The sequence below is a fragment of the Narcine bancroftii genome, chromosome 1 (genome assembly GCF_036971445.1).
Source record: "Narcine bancroftii isolate sNarBan1 chromosome 1, sNarBan1.hap1, whole genome shotgun sequence".
Lineage (NCBI taxonomy): Eukaryota > Metazoa > Chordata > Chondrichthyes > Torpediniformes > Narcinidae > Narcine > Narcine bancroftii.
In genome coordinates, this window is record NC_091469.1 from 466,331,997 (window position 1) to 466,355,138 (window position 23,142).

General features: G+C 52.9%; 1 long non-coding RNA gene across 1 annotated transcript in view; it reads left to right on the plus strand.

Moving 5' to 3' along the window:
* Positions 1-22,485, plus strand: part of LOC138751852 (uncharacterized) — a 43,000-nt gene extending 20,515 nt beyond the window's left edge. Inside the window, exon 2 of the long non-coding RNA XR_011350232.1 lies at positions 21,135-22,485. This is a non-coding gene — a long non-coding RNA (uncharacterized lncRNA). The remainder of the gene's footprint in view (positions 1-21,134) is intronic.
* The last annotated feature ends 657 nt before the right edge of the window (positions 22,486-23,142 follow it).

The following is a 23,142-nucleotide window of genomic DNA, read 5'->3' on the forward strand; positions in this document are numbered from 1 at the left end:
ACCACACCCCCCCACTCCAAAACACTCTCCATTCACCACACCCCCCCACTCCAAAACACTCTCCATTCACCACACCCCCCCACTCCAAAACACTCTCCATTCAAAACACCCCCCCACTCCAAAACACTCTCCATTCACCACACTCCCCCACTCCAAAACACTCTCCATTCACCACACACACTCCCACACTCAAAAACACTCTCCATTCACCACACACCCTCCCCCACACCAAAACACTCTCCATTCACCACACACCCTCCCCCACTCCAAAACACTCTCCATTCACCACAACCCCCCACTCCAAAACACTCTCCATTCACCACACCCCCCCACTCCAAAACACTCTCCATTCACCACAACCCCCCCACTCCAAAACACTCTCCATTCACCACACCCCCCACTCCAAAACACTCTCCATTCACCACACCTCCCCACTCCAAAACAATCTCCATTACCACAACACCCCCACTCCAAAACACTCTCCATTCACCACACCCCCCCACTCCAAAACACTCTCCATTCACCACACCCACCCACTCCAAAACACTCTCCATTCACCACACCCCCCACTCCAAAACACTCTCCATTCACCACACACCCCCCCACTCCAAAACACTCTCCATACACCACCCCCCCCACTCCAAAACACTCTCCATTCACCACACCCCCCCACTCCAAAACTCTCCATTCACCACAACCCCCCACTACAAAACACTCTCCATTCACCACCCCCCCCACTCCAAAACACTCTCCATTCACCACACACCCCCCCACTACAAAACACTCTCCATTCACCACACACACCCCCACTCCAAAACACTCTCCATTCACCACACCCCCCCACTCCAAAACACTCTCCATTCACCACACCCCCCACTCCAAAACACTCTCCATTCAAAACACCCCCCCACTCCAAAACACTCTCCATTCACCACACTCCCCCACTCCAAAACACTCTCCATTCACCACCCCTCCCACTCCAAAACACTCTCCATTCACCACCCCCCCCACTCCAAAACACTCTCCATTCACCACACCCCCCCCACTCCAAAACACTCTCCATTCACCACAACCCCCCACTCCAAAACACTCTCCATTCACCACACCCCCCCACTCCAAAACACTCTCCATTCACCACACACACCCCCACACTCCAAAACACTCTCCATTCACCACACCCCCCCACTCCAAAACACTCTCCATTCACCACACCCCCCCACTCCAAAACACTCTCCATTCACCACACCCCCCCACTCCAAAACACTCTCCATTCAAAACACCCCCCCCACTCCAAAACACTCTCCATTCACCACACTCCCCCACTCCAAAACACTCTCCATTCACCACACACACCCCCACACTCAAAAACACTCTCCATTCACCACACACCCTCCCCCACTCCAAAACACTCTCCATTCACCACACACCCTCCCCCACTCCAAAACACTCTCCATTCACCACAACCCCCCACTCCAAAACACTCTCCATTCACCACAACCCCCCCACTCCAAAACACTCTCCATTCACCACACACCCTCCCCCACTCCAAAACACTCTCCATTCACCACACCCCCCACTCCATAACACTCTCCATTCACCACACTCCACCACTCCAAAACACTCTCCATTCACCACACCCCCCCACTCCAAAACACTCTCCATTCACCACACCCCCCCACTCCAAAACACTCTCCATTCACCACACACACCCCCACACTCCAAAACACTCTTCATTCACCACACACCCTCCCCCACTCCAAAACACTCTCCATTCACCACAACCCCCCACTCCAAAACACTCTCCATTCACCACAACCCCCCCACTCCAAAACACTCTCCATTCACCACAACCCCCCCACTCTAAAACACTCTCCATTCACCACACCCCCCCAGTCCAAAACACTCTCCATTCACCACACCCCCCCACTCCAAAACACTCTCCATTTACCACCCCCCACTCCAAAACACTCTCCATTCACCACACACCCCCACTCCAAATCACTCTCCATTCACCACACACCCTCCCCCACTCCAAAACACTCTCCATTCACCATACCCCCCCCACTCCAAAACACTCTCCATTCACCGCACACCCTCCCCCACTCCAAAACACTCTCCATTCACCACAACCCCCCCACTCCAAAACACTCTCCATTCACCACACACCCTCCCCCACTCCAAAACACTCTCCATTCACCACACCCCCCCACTCCAAAACACTCTCCATTCACCACACACAGCCCTCCCACTCCAATACACTCTCCATTCACCACAACCCCCCCACTCCAAAGCACTCTCCATTCACCACACCCCCCCACTCCAAAACACTCTCCATTCACCACACACCCCCACTCCAAAACACTCTCTATTCACCACACTCCCCCACTCCAAAACACTCTCCATTCACCACACCCCCCCACTCCAAAACACTCTCCATTCACCACACACCCTCCCCCACTCCAAAACACTCTCCATTCACCACACCCCCCCACTCCAAAACACTCTCCATTCACCACACTCCCCCACTCCAAAACACTCACCATTCACCACACCCCCCCACTCCAAAACACTCTCCATTCACCACAACCCCCCCCACTCCAAAACACTCTCCATTCACCACACCCCCACCACTCCAAAACACTCTCCTTTCACCACACCCCCCACTCCAAAACACTCTCCATTCACCACACCTCCCCACTCCAAAACAATCTCCATTACCACAACACCCCCACTCCAAAACACTCTCCATTCACCACACCCCCCCACTCCAAACCACTCTCCATTCACCACAACCACCCCACTCCAAAACACTCTCCATTCACCACAACCCCCCCACTCCAAAACACTCTCCATTCACCACACCCCCGCACTCCAAAACAATCTCCATTCACCACACACCCCCCCACTCCAAAACACTCCATTCACCACACCCCCCCACTCCAAAACACTCTCCATTCACCACACCCCCCCACTCCAAAATACTCTCGATTCACCACACCCCCCACTCCAAAACACTCTCCATTCACCACACCCCCCCACTCCAAAACACTCTCCATTCACCACAACCCCCCCACTCCAAAACACTCTCCATTCACCACACCGCTCCCACTCCAAAACACTCTCCATTCACCACAACCCCCCACTCCAAAACACTCTCCATTCACCACACCCCCCCCACACCAAAACACTCTCCATTCACCACTCCCCACTTCAAAACACTCTCCATTCACCACACACCCCCACTCCAAAACACTCTCCATTCACCACACACCCTCCCCCACTCCAAAACGCTCTCCATTCACCATACCCCCCCACTCCAAAACACTCTCCATTCACCACACAACCTCCCCCACTCCAAAACACTCTCCATTCACCACAACCCCCCCACTCCAAAACACTCTCCATTCACCACACACCCTGCCCCACTCCAAAACACTCTCCATTCACCACACACACCCCCACACTCCAAAACACTCTCCATTCACCACACACCCTCGCCCACTCCAATACACTCTCCATTCACCACAACCCCCCCACTCCAAAACACTCTCCATTCACCACAAACCCCCACTCCAAAACACTCTCCATTCACCACAACCCCCCACTCCAAAACACTCTCCATTCACCACACCCCCCCACTCCAAAACACTCCATTCACCACACACCCCCACTCCAAAACACTCTCCATTCACCACAACCCCCCCACTCCAAAACACTCTCCATTCACCACAACCCCCCACTCCAAAACACTCTCCATTCACCACAACCCCCCCACTCCAAAACACTCTCCATTCACCACAACCCCCCCACTCCAAAACACTCTCCATTTACCACACCCCCCCACTCCAAAACACTCTCCATTCACCACACCCCCCCACTCCAAAACACTCTCCATTCACCACACCCCCCCACTCCAAAACACTCTCCATTCACCACACCCCCCCACTCCAAAACACTCTCCATTCACCACAACCCCCCCACTCCAAAACACTCTCCATTCACCCCCCCACTCCAAAACACTCGCCATTCACCACACCCACCCCACTCCAAAATATTCTCCATTCACCACACCCCCACTCCAAAACACTCTCCATTCACCACACGCCCCACTCCAAAACACTCTCTATTCACCACACCCCCCCACTCCAAAACACTCTCCATTCACCACACACACCCCCACACTCCAAAACACTCTCCATTCACCACACACCCTCCCCACTGAAAAACACTCTCCATTCATCACAACCCCCCCACTCCAAAACACTCTCCATTCACCACAACCCCCCCCACACCAAAACACTCTCCATTCACCACAACCCCCCCACTCCAAAACACTCTCCATTCACCACAACCCCCCCACTCCAAAACACTCTCCATTCACCACACCCCCCCACTCCAAAACACTCTCCATTCACCACACCCACCCACTCCAAAACACTCTCCATTCACCACACCCCCCATTCCAAAACACTCTCCATTCACCACACCTCCCCACTCCAAAACAATCTCCATTACCACAACACCCCCACTCCAAAACACTCTCCATTCACCACACCCCCCCACTCCAAAACACTCTCCATTCACCACAACCCCCCCACTCCAAAACACTCTCCATTCACCACAACCCCCCCACTCCAAAACACTCTCCATTCACCACACCCCCGAACTCCAAAACAATCTCCATTCACCACACACCCCCCCACTCCAAAACACTCCATTCACCACACCCCTCCCACTCCAAAACACTCTCCATTCACCACACCCCCCACTCCAAAATACTCTCCATTCACCACACCCCCCCACTCCAAAACACTCTCCATTCACCACACCCCCCACTCCAAAACACTCTCCATTCACCACAACCCCCCCACTCCAAAACACTCTCCATTCACCACACCGTCCCCACTCCAAAACACTCTCCATTCACCACAACCCCCCACTCCAAAACACTCTCCATTCACCACAACCCCCCCACTCGAAAACACTCTCCATTCACCACAACCCCCCCACTCCAAAACACTCTCCATTCACCACAACCCCCACTCCATAACACTCTCCATTCACCACACTCCAACACTCCAAAACACTCTCCATTCACCACACACCCCCACTCCAAAACACTCTCCATTCACCACACCCCCCCACTCCAAAACACTCTCCATTCACCACACCACCCCACTCCAAAACACTCTCCATTCACCACACTCCCCCACTCCAAAACACTCACCATTCACCACACACCCTCCCCCACTCCAAAACACTCTCCATTCACCACACCCCCCCACTCCAAAACACTCTCCATTCACCACAACCCCCCCACTCCAAAACACTCTCCATTCACCACACCGCTCCCACTCCAAAACACTCTCCATTCACCACAACCCCCCACTCCAAAACACTCTCCATTCACCACACCCCCCCCACACCAAAACACTCTCCATTCACCACTCCCCACTTCAAAACACTCTCCATTCACCACACACCCCCACTCCAAAACACTCTCCATTCACCACACACCCTCCCCCACTCCAAAACGCTCTCCATTCACCATACCCCCCCACTCCAAAACACTCTCCATTCACCACACAACCTCCCACACTCCAAAACACTCTCCATTCACCACAACCCCCCCACTCCAAAACACTCTCCATTCACCACACACCCTGCCCCACTCCAAAACACTCTCCATTCACCACACACACCCCCACACTCCAAAACACTCTCCATTCACCACACACCCTCGCCCACTCCAATACACTCTCCATTCACCACAACCCCCCCACTCCAAAACACTCTCCATTCACCACAAACCCCCACTCCAAAACACTCTCCATTCACCACAACCCCCCACTCCAAAACACTCTCCATTCACCACAACCCCCCCACTCCAAAACACTCTCCATTCACCACACCCCCCCACTCCAAAACACTCCATTCACCACACACCCCCACTCCAAAACACTCTCCATTCACCACAACCCCCCCACTCCAAAACACTCTCCATTCACCACAACCCCCCACTCCAAAACACTCTCCATTCACCACAACCCCCCCACTCCAAAACACTCTCCATTCACCACAACCCCCCCACTCCAAAACACTCTCCATTTACCACACCCCCCCACTCCAAAACACTCTCCATTCACCACACCCCCCCACTCCAAAACACTCTCCATTCACCACACCCCCCCACTCCAAAACACTCTCCATTCACCACACCCCCCCACTCCAAAACACTCTCCATTCACCACAACCCCCCCACTCCAAAACACTATCCATTCACCCCCCCACTCCAAAACACTCGCCATTCACCACACCCACCCCACTCCAAAATATTCTCCATTCACCACACCCCCACTCCAAAACACTCTCCATTCACCACACGCCCCACTCCAAAACACTCTCTATTCACCACACCCCCCCACTCCAAAACACTCTCCATTCACCACACACACCCCCACACTCCAAAACACTCTCCATTCACCACACACCCTCCCCACTGAAAAACACTCTCCATTCATCACAACCCCCCCACTCCAAAACACTCTCCATTCACCACAACCCCCCCCACACCAAAACACTCTCCATTCACCACAACCCCCCCACTCCAAAACACTCTCCATTCACCACAACCCCCCCACTCCAAAACACTCTCCATTCACCACACCCCCCCACTCCAAAACACTCTCCATTCACCACACCCACCCACTCCAAAACACTCTCCATTCACCACACCCCCCATTCCAAAACACTCTCCATTCACCACACCTCCCCACTCCAAAACAATCTCCATTACCACAACACCCCCACTCCAAAACACTCTCCATTCACCACACCCCCCCACTCCAAAACACTCTCCATTCACCACAACCCCCCCACTCCAAAACACTCTCCATTCACCACAACCCCCCCACTCCAAAACACTCTCCATTCACCACACCCCCGAACTCCAAAACAATCTCCATTCACCACACACCCCCCCACTCCAAAACACTCCATTCACCACACCCCTCCCACTCCAAAACACTCTCCATTCACCACACCCCCCACTCCAAAATACTCTCCATTCACCACACCCCCCCACTCCAAAACACTCTCCATTCACCACACCCCCCACTCCAAAACACTCTCCATTCACCACAACCCCCCCACTCCAAAACACTCTCCATTCACCACACCGTCCCCACTCCAAAACACTCTCCATTCACCACAACCCCCCACTCCAAAACACTCTCCATTCACCACAACCCCCCCACTCGAAAACACTCTCCATTCACCACAACCCCCCCACTCCAAAACACTCTCCATTCACCACAACCCCCACTCCATAACACTCTCCATTCACCACACTCCAACACTCCAAAACACTCTCCATTCACCACACACCCCCACTCCAAAACACTCTCCATTCACCACACCCCCCCACTCCAAAACACTCTCCATTCACCACACCACCCCACTCCAAAACACTCTCCATTCACCACACTCCCCCACTCCAAAACACTCACCATTCACCACACACCCTCCCCCACTCCAAAACACTCTCCATTCACCACAACCCCCCACTCCAAAACACTCTCCATTCACCACAACCCCCCCACTCCAAAACACTCTCCATTCACCACAACCCCCCCACTCCAAAACACTCTCCATTCACCACACCCCCCACTCCATAACACTCTCCATTCACCACACTCCACCACTCCAAAACACTCTCCATTCACCACACCCCCCCACTCCAAAACACTCTCCATTCACCACACACACCCCCACACTCCAAAACACTCTCCATTCACCACACACCCTCCCCCACTCCAAAACACTCTCCATTCACCACAACCCCCCACTCCAAAACACTCTCCATTCACCACAACCCCCCCACTCCAAAACACTCTCCATTCACCACAACCCCCCCACTCTAAAACACTCTCCATTCACCACACCCCCCCAGTCCAAAACACTCTCCATTCACCACACCCCCCCACTCCAAAACACTCTCCATTCACCACCCCCCACTCCAAAACACTCTCCATTCACCACACACCCCCACTCCAAATCACTCTCCATTCACCACACACCCTCCCCCACTCCAAAACACTCTCCATTCACCATACCCCCCCCACTCCAAAACACTCTCCATTCACCACACACCCTCCCCCACTCCAAAACACTCTCCATTCACCACAACCCCCCCACTCCAAAACACTCTCCATTCACCACACACCCTCCCCCACTCCAAAACACTCTCCATTCACCACACCCCCCCACTCCAAAACACTCTCCATTCACCACACACAGCCCTCCCACTCCAATACACTCTCCATTCACCACAACCCCCCCACTCCAAAGCACTCTCCATTCACCACACCCCCCACTCCAATACACTCTCCATTCACCACACACCCCCACTCCAAAACACTCTCTATTCACCACACTCCCCCACTCCAAAACACTCTCCATTCACCACACCCCCCCAGTCCAAAACACTCTCCATTCACCACACACCCTCCCCCAATCCAAAACACTCTCCATTCACCACACTCCCCCCACTCCAAAACAATCTCCATTCACCACACACTCACCACTCCAAAACACTCCATTCACCACACCCCCCCCACTCCAAAACACTCCATTCACCACACCCCCCCTCCAAAACACTCTCCATTCACCACACCCCCCCACTCCAAAACACTCTCCATTCACCACACCCCCCCACTCCAAAACACTCTCCATTCACCACAACCCCCACACTCCAAAACACTCTCCATTCACCACACCGCCCCCACTCCAAAACACTCTCCATTCACCACACCCCCCCCACTCCAAAACACTCTCCATTCACCACACCCCCCCCACTCCAAAACACTCTCCATTCACCACTCCCCACTCCAAAACACTCTCCATTCACCACACTCCCCCACTCCAAAACACTCTCCATTCACCACACACCCTCCCCCACTCCAAAACACTCTCCATTCACCATACCCCCCCACTCCAAAACACTCTCCATTCACCACACACCCTCCCCCACTCCAAAACACTCTCCATTCACCATACCCCCTACTCCAAAACACTCTCCATTCACCACAACCCCCCCCACTCCAAAACACTCTCCATTCACCACACCCCCCCACTCCAAAACACTCCATTCACCACACCCCCCCACTCCAAAACACTCCATTCACCACAACCCCCCCACTCCAAAACACTCTCCATTCACCACACACCCTCCCCCACTCCAAAACACTCTCCATTCACCACACACAACCCCCCCACTCCAAAACACTCTCCATTCACCACAACCCCCCCACTCCAAAACACTCTCCATTCACCACACCCCCCCACTCCAAAACACTCTCCATTCACCACACCCCCCCACTCCAAAACACTCTCTATTCACCACACCCCCCCACTCCAAAACACTCTCCATTCACCACACCCCCCACTCCAAAACACTCTCCATTCACCACACCCCCCACTCCAAAACACTCTCCATTCACCCCCCCACTCCAAAACACTCGCCATTCACCACACCCACCCCACTCCAAAACATTCTCCATTCACCACACCCCCACTCCAAAACACTCTCCATTCACCACACGCCCCACTCCAAAACACTCTCCATTCACCACACCCCCCCACTCCAAAACACTCTCCATTCACCACAACCCCCCCACTCCAAAACACTCTCCATTCACCACAACCCCCCCACTCCAAAACACTCTCCATTCACCACACCCCCCCACTCCAAAACACTCTCCATTCACCACACTCCCCACCTCCAAAACACTCTCCATTCACCCCCCCCACTCCAAAACACTCTCCATTCACCACACACCCCCACTCCAAAACACTCTCCATTCACCACACACCCTCCCCCACTCCAAAACACTCTCCATTCACCACACACCCACCACTCCAAAACACTCCATTCACCACACACCCCCCACTCCAAAACACTCCATTCACCACACACCCCCTCCAAAACACTCTCCATTCACCACACCCCCCCACTCCAAAACACTCTCCATTCACCACACCCCCCCACTCCAAAACACTCTCCATTCACCACAACCCCCACACTCCCAAACACTCTCCATTCACCACACTGCCCCCACTCCAAAACACTCTCCATTCACCACAACCCCCTCACTCCAAAACACTCTCCATTCACCACACCCCCCCACTCCAAAACACTCTCCATTCACCACACCCCCCCACTCCAAAACACTCTCCATTCACCACTCCCCACTCCAAAACACTCTCCATTCACCACACTCCCCCACTCCAAAACACTCTCCATTCACCACACACCCTCCCCCACTCCAAAACACTCTCCATTCACCATACCCCCCCACTCCAAAACACTCTCCATTCACCACACACCCTCCCCCACTCCAAAACACTCTCCATTCACCACAACCCCCCCACTCCAAAACACTCTCCATTCACCACACACCCTCCCCCACTCCAAAACACTCTCCATTCACCACACACACCCCCACACTCCAAAACACTCTCCATTCACCACACACCCTCCCCCACTCCAAAACACTCTCCACTCACCACACCCCCCCACTCCAAAACACTCTCCATTCACCACCCCCCACTCCAAAACACTCTCCATTCACCACACCCCCACTCCAAAACACTTTCCATTCACCACACTCCCCCACTCCAAAACACTCTCCATTCACCACAACCCCCCCCACTCCAAAACACTCTCCATTCAACACAACCGCCCCACTCCAAAACACTCTCCATTCACCACACCCCCCCCACTCCAAAACACTCTCCATTCACCACAACCCCCCCACTCCAAAACACTCCATTCACCACAACCCCCCCACTCCAAAACACTCTCCATTTACCACACCCCCCACTCCAAAACAATCTCCATTACCACAACCCCCCCACTCCAAAACATCCATTCACCACACCCCCCCACTCCAAAACACTCTCCATTCAACACAACCCCCCCACTCCAAAACACTCTCCATTCACCACAACCCCCCCACTCCAAAACACTCTCCATTCACCACACCCCCCCACTCCAAAACAATCTCCATTCACCACACACCCCCCACTCCAAAACACTCCATTCACCACACCCCCACTCCAAAACACTCCATTCACCACACCCCCCACTCCAAAACACTCTCCATTCACCACACCCCCCCACTCCAAAACACTCTCCATTCACCACACCCCCCCACTCCAAAACACTCTCCATTCACCACAACCCCCCCACGCCAAAACACTCTCCATTCACCACAACACCCCCACTCCAAAACACTCTCCATTCACGACTCCCCACTCCAAAACACTCTCCATTCACCACACACCCCCACTCCAAAACACTCTCCATTCACCACAACACCCCCACTCCAAAACACTCTCCATTCACCACACCCCCCCCACTCCCAAACACTCTCCAATCACCACACCCCCCCCACTCCAAAACACTCTCCATTCACGACTCCCCACTCCAAAACACTCTCCATTCACCACACACCCCCACTCCAAAACACTCTCCATTCACCACACACCCTACCCCACTCCAAAACACTCTCCATTCACCATACCCCCCCACTCCAAAACAATCTCCATTCACCACACTCCCTCCCCCACTCCAAAACACTCTCCATTCACCACACACCCTCCCCCACTCCAAAACACTCTCCATTCACCACACACACCCCCACGCTCCAAAACACTCTCCATTCACCACACACCCTTCCCCACTCCAAAACACTCTCCATTCACCACACCCCCCCACTCCAAAACACTCTCCATTCACCACCCCACACTCCAAAACACTCTCCATTCACCACAACCACACTCCAAAACACTTTCCATTCACCACACCCCCCCACTCCAAAACACTCTCCATTCAGCACAACCCCCCCACTCCAAAACACTCTCCATTCACCACAACCCCCCTATTCCAAAACACTCTCCATTCACCATACCCCCCTACTCCAAATCACTCTCCATTCACCACACCCCCCCCACTCCAAAACACTCTCCATTCACCACAACCCCCCCACTCCAAAACACTCTCCATTCACCACACCTCCCACTCCAAAATAATCTCCATTACCACAACCCCCCCACTCCAAAACACTCTCCATTCACCACACCCCCCCACTCCAAAACACTCTCCATTCACCACAACCCCCCCACTCCAAAACACTCTTCATTCACCACAACCCCCCACTCCAAAACACTCTCCATTCACCACACCCCCCCACTCCAAAACAATCTCCATTCACCACACACCCCCCACTCCAAAACACTCCATTCACCACACCCCCCCCACTCCAAAACACTCCATTCACCACACCCCCCCACTCCAAAACACTCTCCATTCACCACACCCCCCCACTCCAAAACACTCTCCATTCACCACAACCCCCCCACTCCAAAACACTCTCCATTCACCACACCGCCCCCACTCCAAAACACTCTCCATTCACCACAACACCCCCACTCCAAAACACTCTCCATTCACCACACCCCCCCACACCAAAACACTCTCCATTCACCACACCCCCCCAATCCAAAACACTCTCCATTCACGACTCCCCACTCCAAAACACTCTCCATTCACCACACACCCCCACTCCAAAACACTCTCCATTCACCACACAACCTCCCCCACTCCAAAACACTCTCCATTCACCATACCCCCCCACTCCAAAACACTCTCCATTCACCACACACCCTCCCCCACTCCAAAACACTCTCCATTCACCACAACCCCCCCACTCCAAAACACTCTCCATTCACCACACACACCCCCATGCTCCAAAACACTCTCCATTCACCACACCCCCCCCCACTCCAAAACACTCTCCATTCACCACACCCCCCCACTTCAAAACACTCCATTCACCACACACCCCCACTCCAAAACACTCTCCATTCACCACAACCCCCCCACTCCAAAACACTCTCCATTCACCACAACCCCCCCACTCCAAAACACTCTCCATTCACCACACCCACCCACTCCATAACACTCTCCATTCACCACACCCCCCCACTCCAAAACACTCTCCATTCACCACAACCCCCCCACTCCAAAACACTCTCCATTCACCACACCCCCCCACTCCCAAACACTCTCCATTCACCACAACCCCCCACTCCAAAACACTCTCCATTCACCACAACCCCCACACTCCAAAACACTCTCCATTCACCACAACCACACTCCAAAACACTTTCCATTCACCACACCCCCCCACTCCAAAACACTCTCCATTCACCACAACCCCCCCACTCCAAAACACTCTCCATTCACCACACCCCCCCACTCCAAAACACTCTCCATTCACCACCCCCCACTCCAAAACACTCTCCATTCACCACACCCCCCACTCCAAAACACTTTCCATTCACCACACCCCCCCACTCCAAAACACTCTCCATTCACCACAACCCCCCCCACTCCAAAACACTCTCCATTCAACAGAACCCCCCCACTCCAAAACACTCTCCATTCACCATACCCCCCCACTCCAAAACACTCTACATTCACCACACCCCCCCACTCCAAAACACTCTCCATTCACCACAACCCCCCCCACTCCAAAACACTCTCCATTCACCACACACCCACCACTCCAAAACACTCTCCTTTCACCACACCCCCGCACTCCAAAACACTCTCCATTCACCACACCCCCCACTCCAAAACAATCTCCATTACCACAACCCCCCCACTCCAAAACATCCATTCACCACACCCCCCCACTCCAAAACACTCTCCATTCACCACAACCCCCCACTCCAAAACACTCTCCATTCACCACAACCCCCCCACTCCAAAACACTCTCCATTCACCACACCCCCCCACTTCAAAACAATCTTCATTCACCACACACCCACCACTCCAAAACACTCCATTCACCACACCCCCCCACTCCAAAACACTCCATTCACCACACCCCCCCACTCCAAAACACTCTCCATTCACCACACCCCCCCACTCCAAAACACTCTCCATTCACCACAACCCCCCCACTCCAAAACACTCTCCATTCACCACACCGCCCCCACGCCAAAACACTCTCCATTCACCACAACACCCCCACTCCAAAACACTCTCCATTCACCACACCCCCCCCACTCCCAAACACTCTCCAATCACCACACCCCCCCCACTCCAAAACACTCTCCATTCACGACTCCCCACTCCAAAACACTCTCCATTCACCACACACCCCCACTCCAAAACACTCTCCATTCACCACACACCCTCCCCCACTCCAAAACACTCTCCATTCACCATACCCCCCCACTCCAAAACAATCTCCATTCACCACACTCCCTCCCCCACTCCAAAACACTCTCCATTCACCACAACCCCCCCACTCCAAAACACTCTCCATTCACCACACACCCTCCCCCACTCCAAAACACTCTCCATTCACCACTCACACCCCCACACTCCAAAACACTCTCCATTCACCACACACCCTCCCCCACTCCAAAACACTCTCCATTCACCACACCCCCCCCACTCCAAAACACTCTCCATTCACCACCCCTCACTCCAATACACTCTCCATTCACCACAACCACACTCCAAAACACTTTCCATTCACCACACCCCCCCACTCCAAAACACTCTCCATTCAGCACAACCCCCCCACTCCAAAACACTCTCCATTCACCACAACCCCCCTACTCCAAAACACTCTCCATTCACCATACCCCCCCACTCCAAATCACTCTCCATTCACCACACCCCCCCACTCCAAAACACTCTCCATTCACCACAACCCCCCCACTCCAAAACACTCTCCATTCACCACACGCCCACCACTCCAAAACACTCTCCTTTCACCACACCACCCCACTCCAAAACACTCTCCATTCAACACACCACCCACTCCAAAATAATCTCCATTACCACAACCCCCCCACTCCAAAACACTCTCCATTCACCACACCCCCCCACTCCAAAACACTCTCCATTCACCACAACCCCCCACTCCAAAACACTCTTCATTCACCACAACCCCCCCACTCCAAAACACTCTCCATTCACCACACCCCCCCACTCCAAAACAATCTCCATTCACCACACACCCCCCACTCCAAAACACTCCATTCACCACACCCCCCCCACTCCAAAACACTCCATTCACCACACCCCCCTACTCCAAAACACTCTCCATTCACCACACCCCCCCACTCCAAAACACTCTTCATTCACCACAACCCCCCCACTCCAAAACACTCTCCATTCACCACACCGCCCCCACTCCAAAACACTCTCCATTCACCACAACACCCCCACTCCAAAACACTCTCCATTCACCACACCCCCCCACTCCAAAACACTCTCCATTCACCACACCCCCCCACTCCAAAACACTCTCCATTCACGACTCCCCACTCCAAAACACTCTCCATTCACCACACACCCCCACTCCAAAACACTCTCCATTCACCACACAACCTCCCCCACTCCAAAACACTCTCCATTCACCATACCCCCCACTCCAAAACACTCTCCATTCACCACACACCCTCCCCCACTCCAAAACACTCTCCATTCACCACAACCCCCCCACTCCAAAACACTCTCCATTCACCACACCCCCCCACTCCAAAACACTCTCCATTCACCACAACCCCCCCACTCCAAAACACTCCATTCACCACAACCCCCCACTCCAAAACACTCTCCATTCACCACATCCCCCCCACTCCAAAACACTCTCCATTCACCACACCCCCCCACTCCAAAACACTTCATTCACCACACCCCCCACTCCAAAACACTCTCCATTCACCACACCCCCCCACTCCAAAACACTCTCCATTCACCACAACCCCCCCACTCCAAAACACTCTCCATTCACCACACCGCCCCCACGCCAAAACTCTCTCCATTCACCACAACACCCCCACTCCAAAACACTCTCCATTCACCACACCCCCCCACTCCCAAACACTCTCCAATCACCACACCCCCCCCCACTCCTAAACACTCTCCATTCACGACTCCCCACTCCAAAACACTCTCCATTCACCACACACCCCCACTCCAAAACACTCTCCATTCACCACACACCCTCCCCCACTCCAAAACACTCTCCATTCACCATACCCCCCCACTCCAAAACAATCTCCATTCACCACACTCCCTCCCCCACTCCAAAACACTCTCCATTCACCACAACCCCCCCACTCCAAAACACTCTCCATTCACCACACACCCTCCCCCACTCCAAAACACTCTCCATTCACCACACACACCCCCACACTCTAAAACACTCTCCATTCACCACACACCCTCCCCCACTCCAAAACACTCTCCATTCACCACACCCCCCCACTCCAAAACACTCTCCATTCACCACCCCTCACTCCAAAACACTCTCCATTCACCACAACCACACTCCAAAACACTTTCCATTCACCACACCCCCCCACTCCAAAACACTCTCCATTCAGCACAACCCCCCCACTCCAAAACACTCTCCATTCACCACAAACCCCCTACTCCAAAACACTCTCCATTCACCATACCCCCCCACTCCAAATCACTCTCCATTCACCACACCCCCCCACTCCAAAACACTCTCCATTCACCACAACCCCCCCACTCCAAAACACTCTCCATTCACCACACTCCCACCACTCCAAAACACTCTCCTTTCACCACACCACCCCACTCCAAAACACTCTCCATTCAACACACCACCCACTCCAAAATAATCTCCATTACCACAACCCCCCCACTCCAAAACACTCTCCATTCACCACAACCCCCCCACTCCAAAACACTCTCCATTCACCACACCCCCCCACTCCAAAACACTCTCCATTCACCACAACCCCCCCACTCCAAAACACTCTTCATTCACCACAACCCCCCCACTCCAAAACACTCTCCATTCACCACACCCCCCCACTCCAAAACAATCTCCATTCACCACACACCCCCCACTCCAAAACACTCCATTCACCACACCCCCCCCACTCCAAAACACTCCATTCACCACACCCCCCCCACTCCAAAACACTCCATTCACCACACCCCCCCCACTCCAAAACACTCTCCATTCACCACACCCCCCCACTCCAAAACACTCTCCATTCACCACAACCCCCCCACTCCAAAACACTCCATTCACCACACCCCCCACTCCAAAACACTCTCCATTCACCACACCCCCCCACTCCAAAACACTCTCCATTCACCACAACCCCCCCACTCCAAAACACTCTCCATTCACCACACCGCCCCCACGCCAAAACACTCTCCATTCACCACAACACCCCCACTCCAAAACACTCTCCATTCACCACACCCCCCCCACTCCCAAACACTCTCCAATCACCACACCCCCCCCACTCCAAAACACTCTCCATTCACGACTCCCCACTCCAAAACACTCTCCATTCACCACACACCCCCACTCCAAAACACTCTCCATTCACCACACACCCTCCCCCACTCCAAAACACTCTCCATTCACCATACCCCCCCACTCCAAAACAATCTCCATTCACCACACTCCCTCCCCCACTCCAAAACACTCTCCATTCACCACAACCCCCCCACTCCAAAACACTCTCCATTCACCACACACCCTCCCCCACTCCAAAACACTCTCCATTCACCACACACACCCCCACACTCCAAAACACTCTCCATTCACCACACACCCTCCCCCACTCCAAAACACTCTCCATTCACCACACCCCCCCACTCCAAAACACTCTCCATTCACCACCCCTCACTCCAAAACACTCTCCATTCACCACAACCACACTCCAAAACACTTTCCATTCACCACACCCCCCCACTCCAAAACACTCTCCATTCAGCACAACCCCCCCACTCCAAAACACTCTCCATTCACCACAAACCCCCTACTCCAAAACACTCTCCATTCACCATACCCCCCCACTCCAAATCACTCTCCATTCACCACACCCCCCCACTCCAAAACACTCTCCATTCACCACAACCCCCCCACTCCAAAACACTCTCCATTCACCACACGCCCACCACTCCAAAACACTCTCCTTTCACCACACCACCCCACTCCAAAACACTCTCCATTCAACACACCACCCACTCCAAAATAATCTCCATTACCACAACCCCCCCACTCCAAAACACTCTCCATTCACCACACCCCCCCACTCCAAAACACTCTCCATTCACCACAACCCCCCCACTCCAAAACACTCTTCATTCACCACAACCCCCCCACTCCAAAACACTCTCCATTCACCACACCCCCCCACTCCAAAACAATCTCCATTCACCACACACCCCCCACTCCAAAACACTCCATTCACCACACCCCCCCCACTCCAAAACACTCCATTCACCACACCCCCCCCACTCCAAAACACTCTCCATTCACCACACCCCCCCACTCCAAAACACTCTCCATTCACCACAACCCCCCCACTCCAAAACACTCTCCATTCACCACACCGCCCCCACTCCAAAACACTCTCCATTCACCACAACACCCCCACTCCAAAACACTCTCCATTCACCACACCCCCCCACTCCAAAACACTCTCCATTCACGACTCCCCACTCCAAAACACTCTCCATTCACCACACACCCCCACTCCAAAACACTCTCCATTCACCACACAACCTCCCCCACTCCAAAACACTCTCCATTCACCATACCCCCCACTCCAAAACACTCTCCATTCACCACACACCCTCCCCCACTCCAAAACACTCTCCATTCACCACACCCCCCCACTCCATAACACTCTCCATTCACCACACCCCCCCACTCCAAAACACTCTCCATTCACCACAACCCCCCCACTCCAAAACACTCTCCATTCACCACACCCCCCCACTCCAAAACACTCTCCATTCACCACACCCCCCCCACTCCAAAACACTCCATTCACCACACCCCCCCACTCCAAAACAATCTCCATTCACCACACACCCCCCACTCCAAAACACTCCATTCACCACACCCCCCCCACTCCAAAACACTCCATTCACCACACCCCCCCACTCCAAAACACTCTCCATTCACCACACCCCCCCACTCCAAAACACTCTCCATTCACCACAACCCCCCCACTCCAAAACACTCTCCATTCACCACACCGCCCCCACTCCAAAACACTCTCCATTCACCACAACCCCCCCACTCCAAAACACTCTCCATTCACCACACCCCCCCACTCCAAAACACTCTCCATTCACCACACCCCCCCACTCCAAAACACTCTCCATTCACGACTCCCCACTCCAAAACACTCTCCATTCACCACACACCCCCACTCCAAAACACTCTCCATTCACCACACAACCTCCCCCACTCCAAAACACTCTCCATTCACCATACCCCCCACTCCAAAACACTCTCCATTCACCACTCACCCTCCCCCACTCCAAAACACTCTCCATTCACCACAACCCCCCCACTCCAAAACACTCTCCATTCACCACACACCCTCCCCCACTCCAAAACACTCTCCATTCACCACACACACCCCCATGCTCCAAAACACTCTCCATTCACCACACCCCCCCCACTCCAAAACACTCTCCATTCACCACACCCCCCCACTCCAAAACACTCCATTCACCACACACCCCCACTCCAAAACACTCTCCATTCACCACAACCCCCCCACTCCAAAACACTCTCCATTCACCACAACCCCCCCACTCCAAAACACTCTCCATTCACCACACCCCCCCACTCCATAACACTCTCCATTCACCACACCCCCCCACTCCAAAACACTCTCCATTCACCACAACCCCCCCACTCCAAAACACTCTCCATTCACCACACCCCCCCACTCCAAAACACTCTCCATTCACCACAACCCCCCACTCCAAAACACTCTCCATTCACCACAACCCCCACACTCCAAAACACTCTCCATTCACCACACCCCCCCACTCCAAAACACTCTCCATTCACCACACCCCCCCACTTCAAAACACTCTCCATTCACCACACACCCCCCACTCCAAAACACTCCATTCACCACACCCCCCCACTCCAAAACACTCTCCATTCACCACACCCCCCCACTCCAAAACACTTTCCATTCACCACACCACCCCCACTCCAAAACACTCTCCATTCACCACACCCCCCCACTCCAAAACACTCTCCATTCACCACAACCCCCCCACTCCAAAACACTCTCCATTCACCACACCGCCCCCACTCCAAAACACTCTCCATTCACCACATCCCCCCCACTCCAAAACACTCTCCATTCACCACACCCCCCCCACTCCAAAACACTCTCCATTCAACAACCCCCCCACTCCAAAACACTCTCCATTCACCACAACCCCCCCACTCCAAAACACTCTCCATTCACCACACCCCCCCACTCCAAAACACTTTCCATTCACCACACCCCCTCCCCACTCCTATAACACTCTCCATTCACCACACACCCCCCACTCCTATAACACTCTCCATTCACCACACACCCCCCACTCCTATAACACTCTCCATTCACCACAACCCCCCACTCCAAAACACTCTCCATTCACCACACCCCCCCCATTCCAAAACACTTTCCATTCACCACACCCCCTCCCCACTCCTATAACACTCTCCATTCACCACACATCCCACACTCCTATAACACTCTCCATTCACCACACACCCTCCCCACTCCTATAACACTCTCCATTCACCGCACCCCCACTCCGATAACACTCTCCATTCACCACACACCCCCCACTCCTATAATACTCTCCATCAACCACACACCCACCACTCCTATAACACTCTCCATTCACCACACATCCCCCCACTCCTATAACACTTTCCATTCACCACACACCCCCACTCCTATAACACTCTCCTTTCACCACACACCCCCCACTCCTCTAACACTCTCCATTAACCACACACACCCCCCTCCTACAACATTCTCCATTAACCACACACCCCCCCCCCACTGCAATAACATTTTCCATTAACCACACACCCCCACCCCTAACAATCTCCATTAACCACACCTCCCCCCCCCCATCACACCCCAGACCCTTTCATTACAGACACCCTAGACCTTTGTGAGGTGTCTGTGGAGATTCGGTATGTCACCGAAAACTCTCAAATACTTCTTTCAGGTGCACCGTGGAGAGTATTCTGGCCAGTTGCATCCCTGTCTGATAGGGAGGCGCCAACTCTCAGGTCAAGAATAGACTCCAGAGGGTTGTGAACTCAGCCTGCACCATCCCGGGCATCAATCTTCACTCCTTCAAGGACACCTACATTGAGGCAGTGTCTTAAGCAAGCAGCCTCTATCCTCAAGGAACCTCACCACCCTCTTCACCATTGTGGAAAAGGAGCCTGAAGAGGAGCACTCATCAGCACAAGGATAGCTTTTTTTCCCTCCTGCTACCAGATTCCTGAATGATCAATGAACCAGAGACACTGCCTTACTTTGACTTTTCATACACTATTTTTATATAAATATTTGCATTGCGATGCTGCCGCAAAACAACAAATTTCAGATTTATTGTCAGAGTACATACATGGCATCACATACTACCCTGAGATTCCTTTTTCCTCCAGGCATTGCAGAATTACCACAAATCTGTAGTGCAAAAAATAAACTGTACACAGTGCAAAATATGTAAACAGAGAACTTTAAACAGATAACGAATGTAAACAAACTGACTGCAATAGAGAGAACCAAAAGAAAATCCAAAAAATGCATAAGTTGGAGTTCTTAATTGGGTCTCTGATTGAGTTTATCATTAAGGAGTCTGATGGTGGAGGGATAGCAGGTCTTCCTGAACCTAGTTGTGCAAGTCTTGTTGTCGCTATACCTTTCCTGATGGCAGCAGCAAGAACATAATTGCCCAGTGTGTGCTGGGCAACGAGGGTCTTTGATGATTGCTGCTGCTCTCCGACAGAAGCGTTCCCTGTGGATGCCTTGTTTATGACAATAAATTCTGATTCTGAAAAACCCAGCCATCAAAATCAGCCCATCTATCACAGTTGGAAGAGGTGAGGTACAAGACAATAAGGACATCGGTTGCAACAGATCAGGTGATAAGGAGAAATAAATATAACTGCAGATGGCTGGAATCTTCAAACAGACAAAGAATTGGTGGAGGAGGTCAGCGGGTCAGATAGCGTCCGTGAGCAGAAATGGTCAGTCAACGTTTTGGATCTGGAATCTCTATTGAGATAAGAGACTGGCACCATCAGGTTCAGGAACAGCTGCTACTCCTCAACCATCAGACTCTTCAACCACAAACTCAATCAGGAATTCATTTAAGGACGCTTACTTTTACACTTTGTTGTTTTTTCCTCTGTATTGCACAGTCTGTTTACATTTATCTGATTACATGTGTATGTTGTCTACAGTTTTTAGTGGTTATTCTGCCTCGCCCGCTGGAAAAAGAATCTCAGGGTTGGATGTGATGTTATGTATATTCTCTGACAATAAATCTAAAGAATGAGGACTGACCGTTAGCAAACTAGTTTGCTTTGAAAACTCTCACCCTCTCTGAGGAAAGATGCCAAATTTTAAAAATTTTCTGTTTGATTGGCAGAATTGAACATCACTTTTGGGTTTTTTTTGTTTCTGATTTATTTGCTTTTTATTAGTGGAGGGAAATAAGATGCAGTAAAAACACAGAAATGCTGGAGGAACTCGGCCAGACTCACAGTGTTCTCAGGAGATAAAGATGTAGAAACAGCATTTCGGGCCTGAGCCCTTCTGAAAAGCCAGTAATATATCTTTACTTCCGATGGACGCTGCAGGACCAGATGAGTCAGCGTCTGCAGACTTTCGTGTTGCACTCCACAGAAATGAGATGCAGAATAACCTGAATGAAGAAAAAAGAGAAGTAGGAATGGATGAAACAGAAATTAAGATTGGAGAATGATCAGATCGTGTTATATGGCGAGCTCTCCACTGGCCACCAGAGGTGCACCAAAGAAGAGGTACAAGGACTGCCTAAAGAACGCTCTTGGTGCCTGCCACATTGACCATCACCAGTGAGCTGATATCGCCTCAAACCGTGCATCTTGGCGCCTCACAGTTCGGCAGGCAGCAACCTCCTTTGAAGAAGACCACAGAGCCCACCTCACTGTCAAAAGACAAAGGAGGAAAAACCCAAC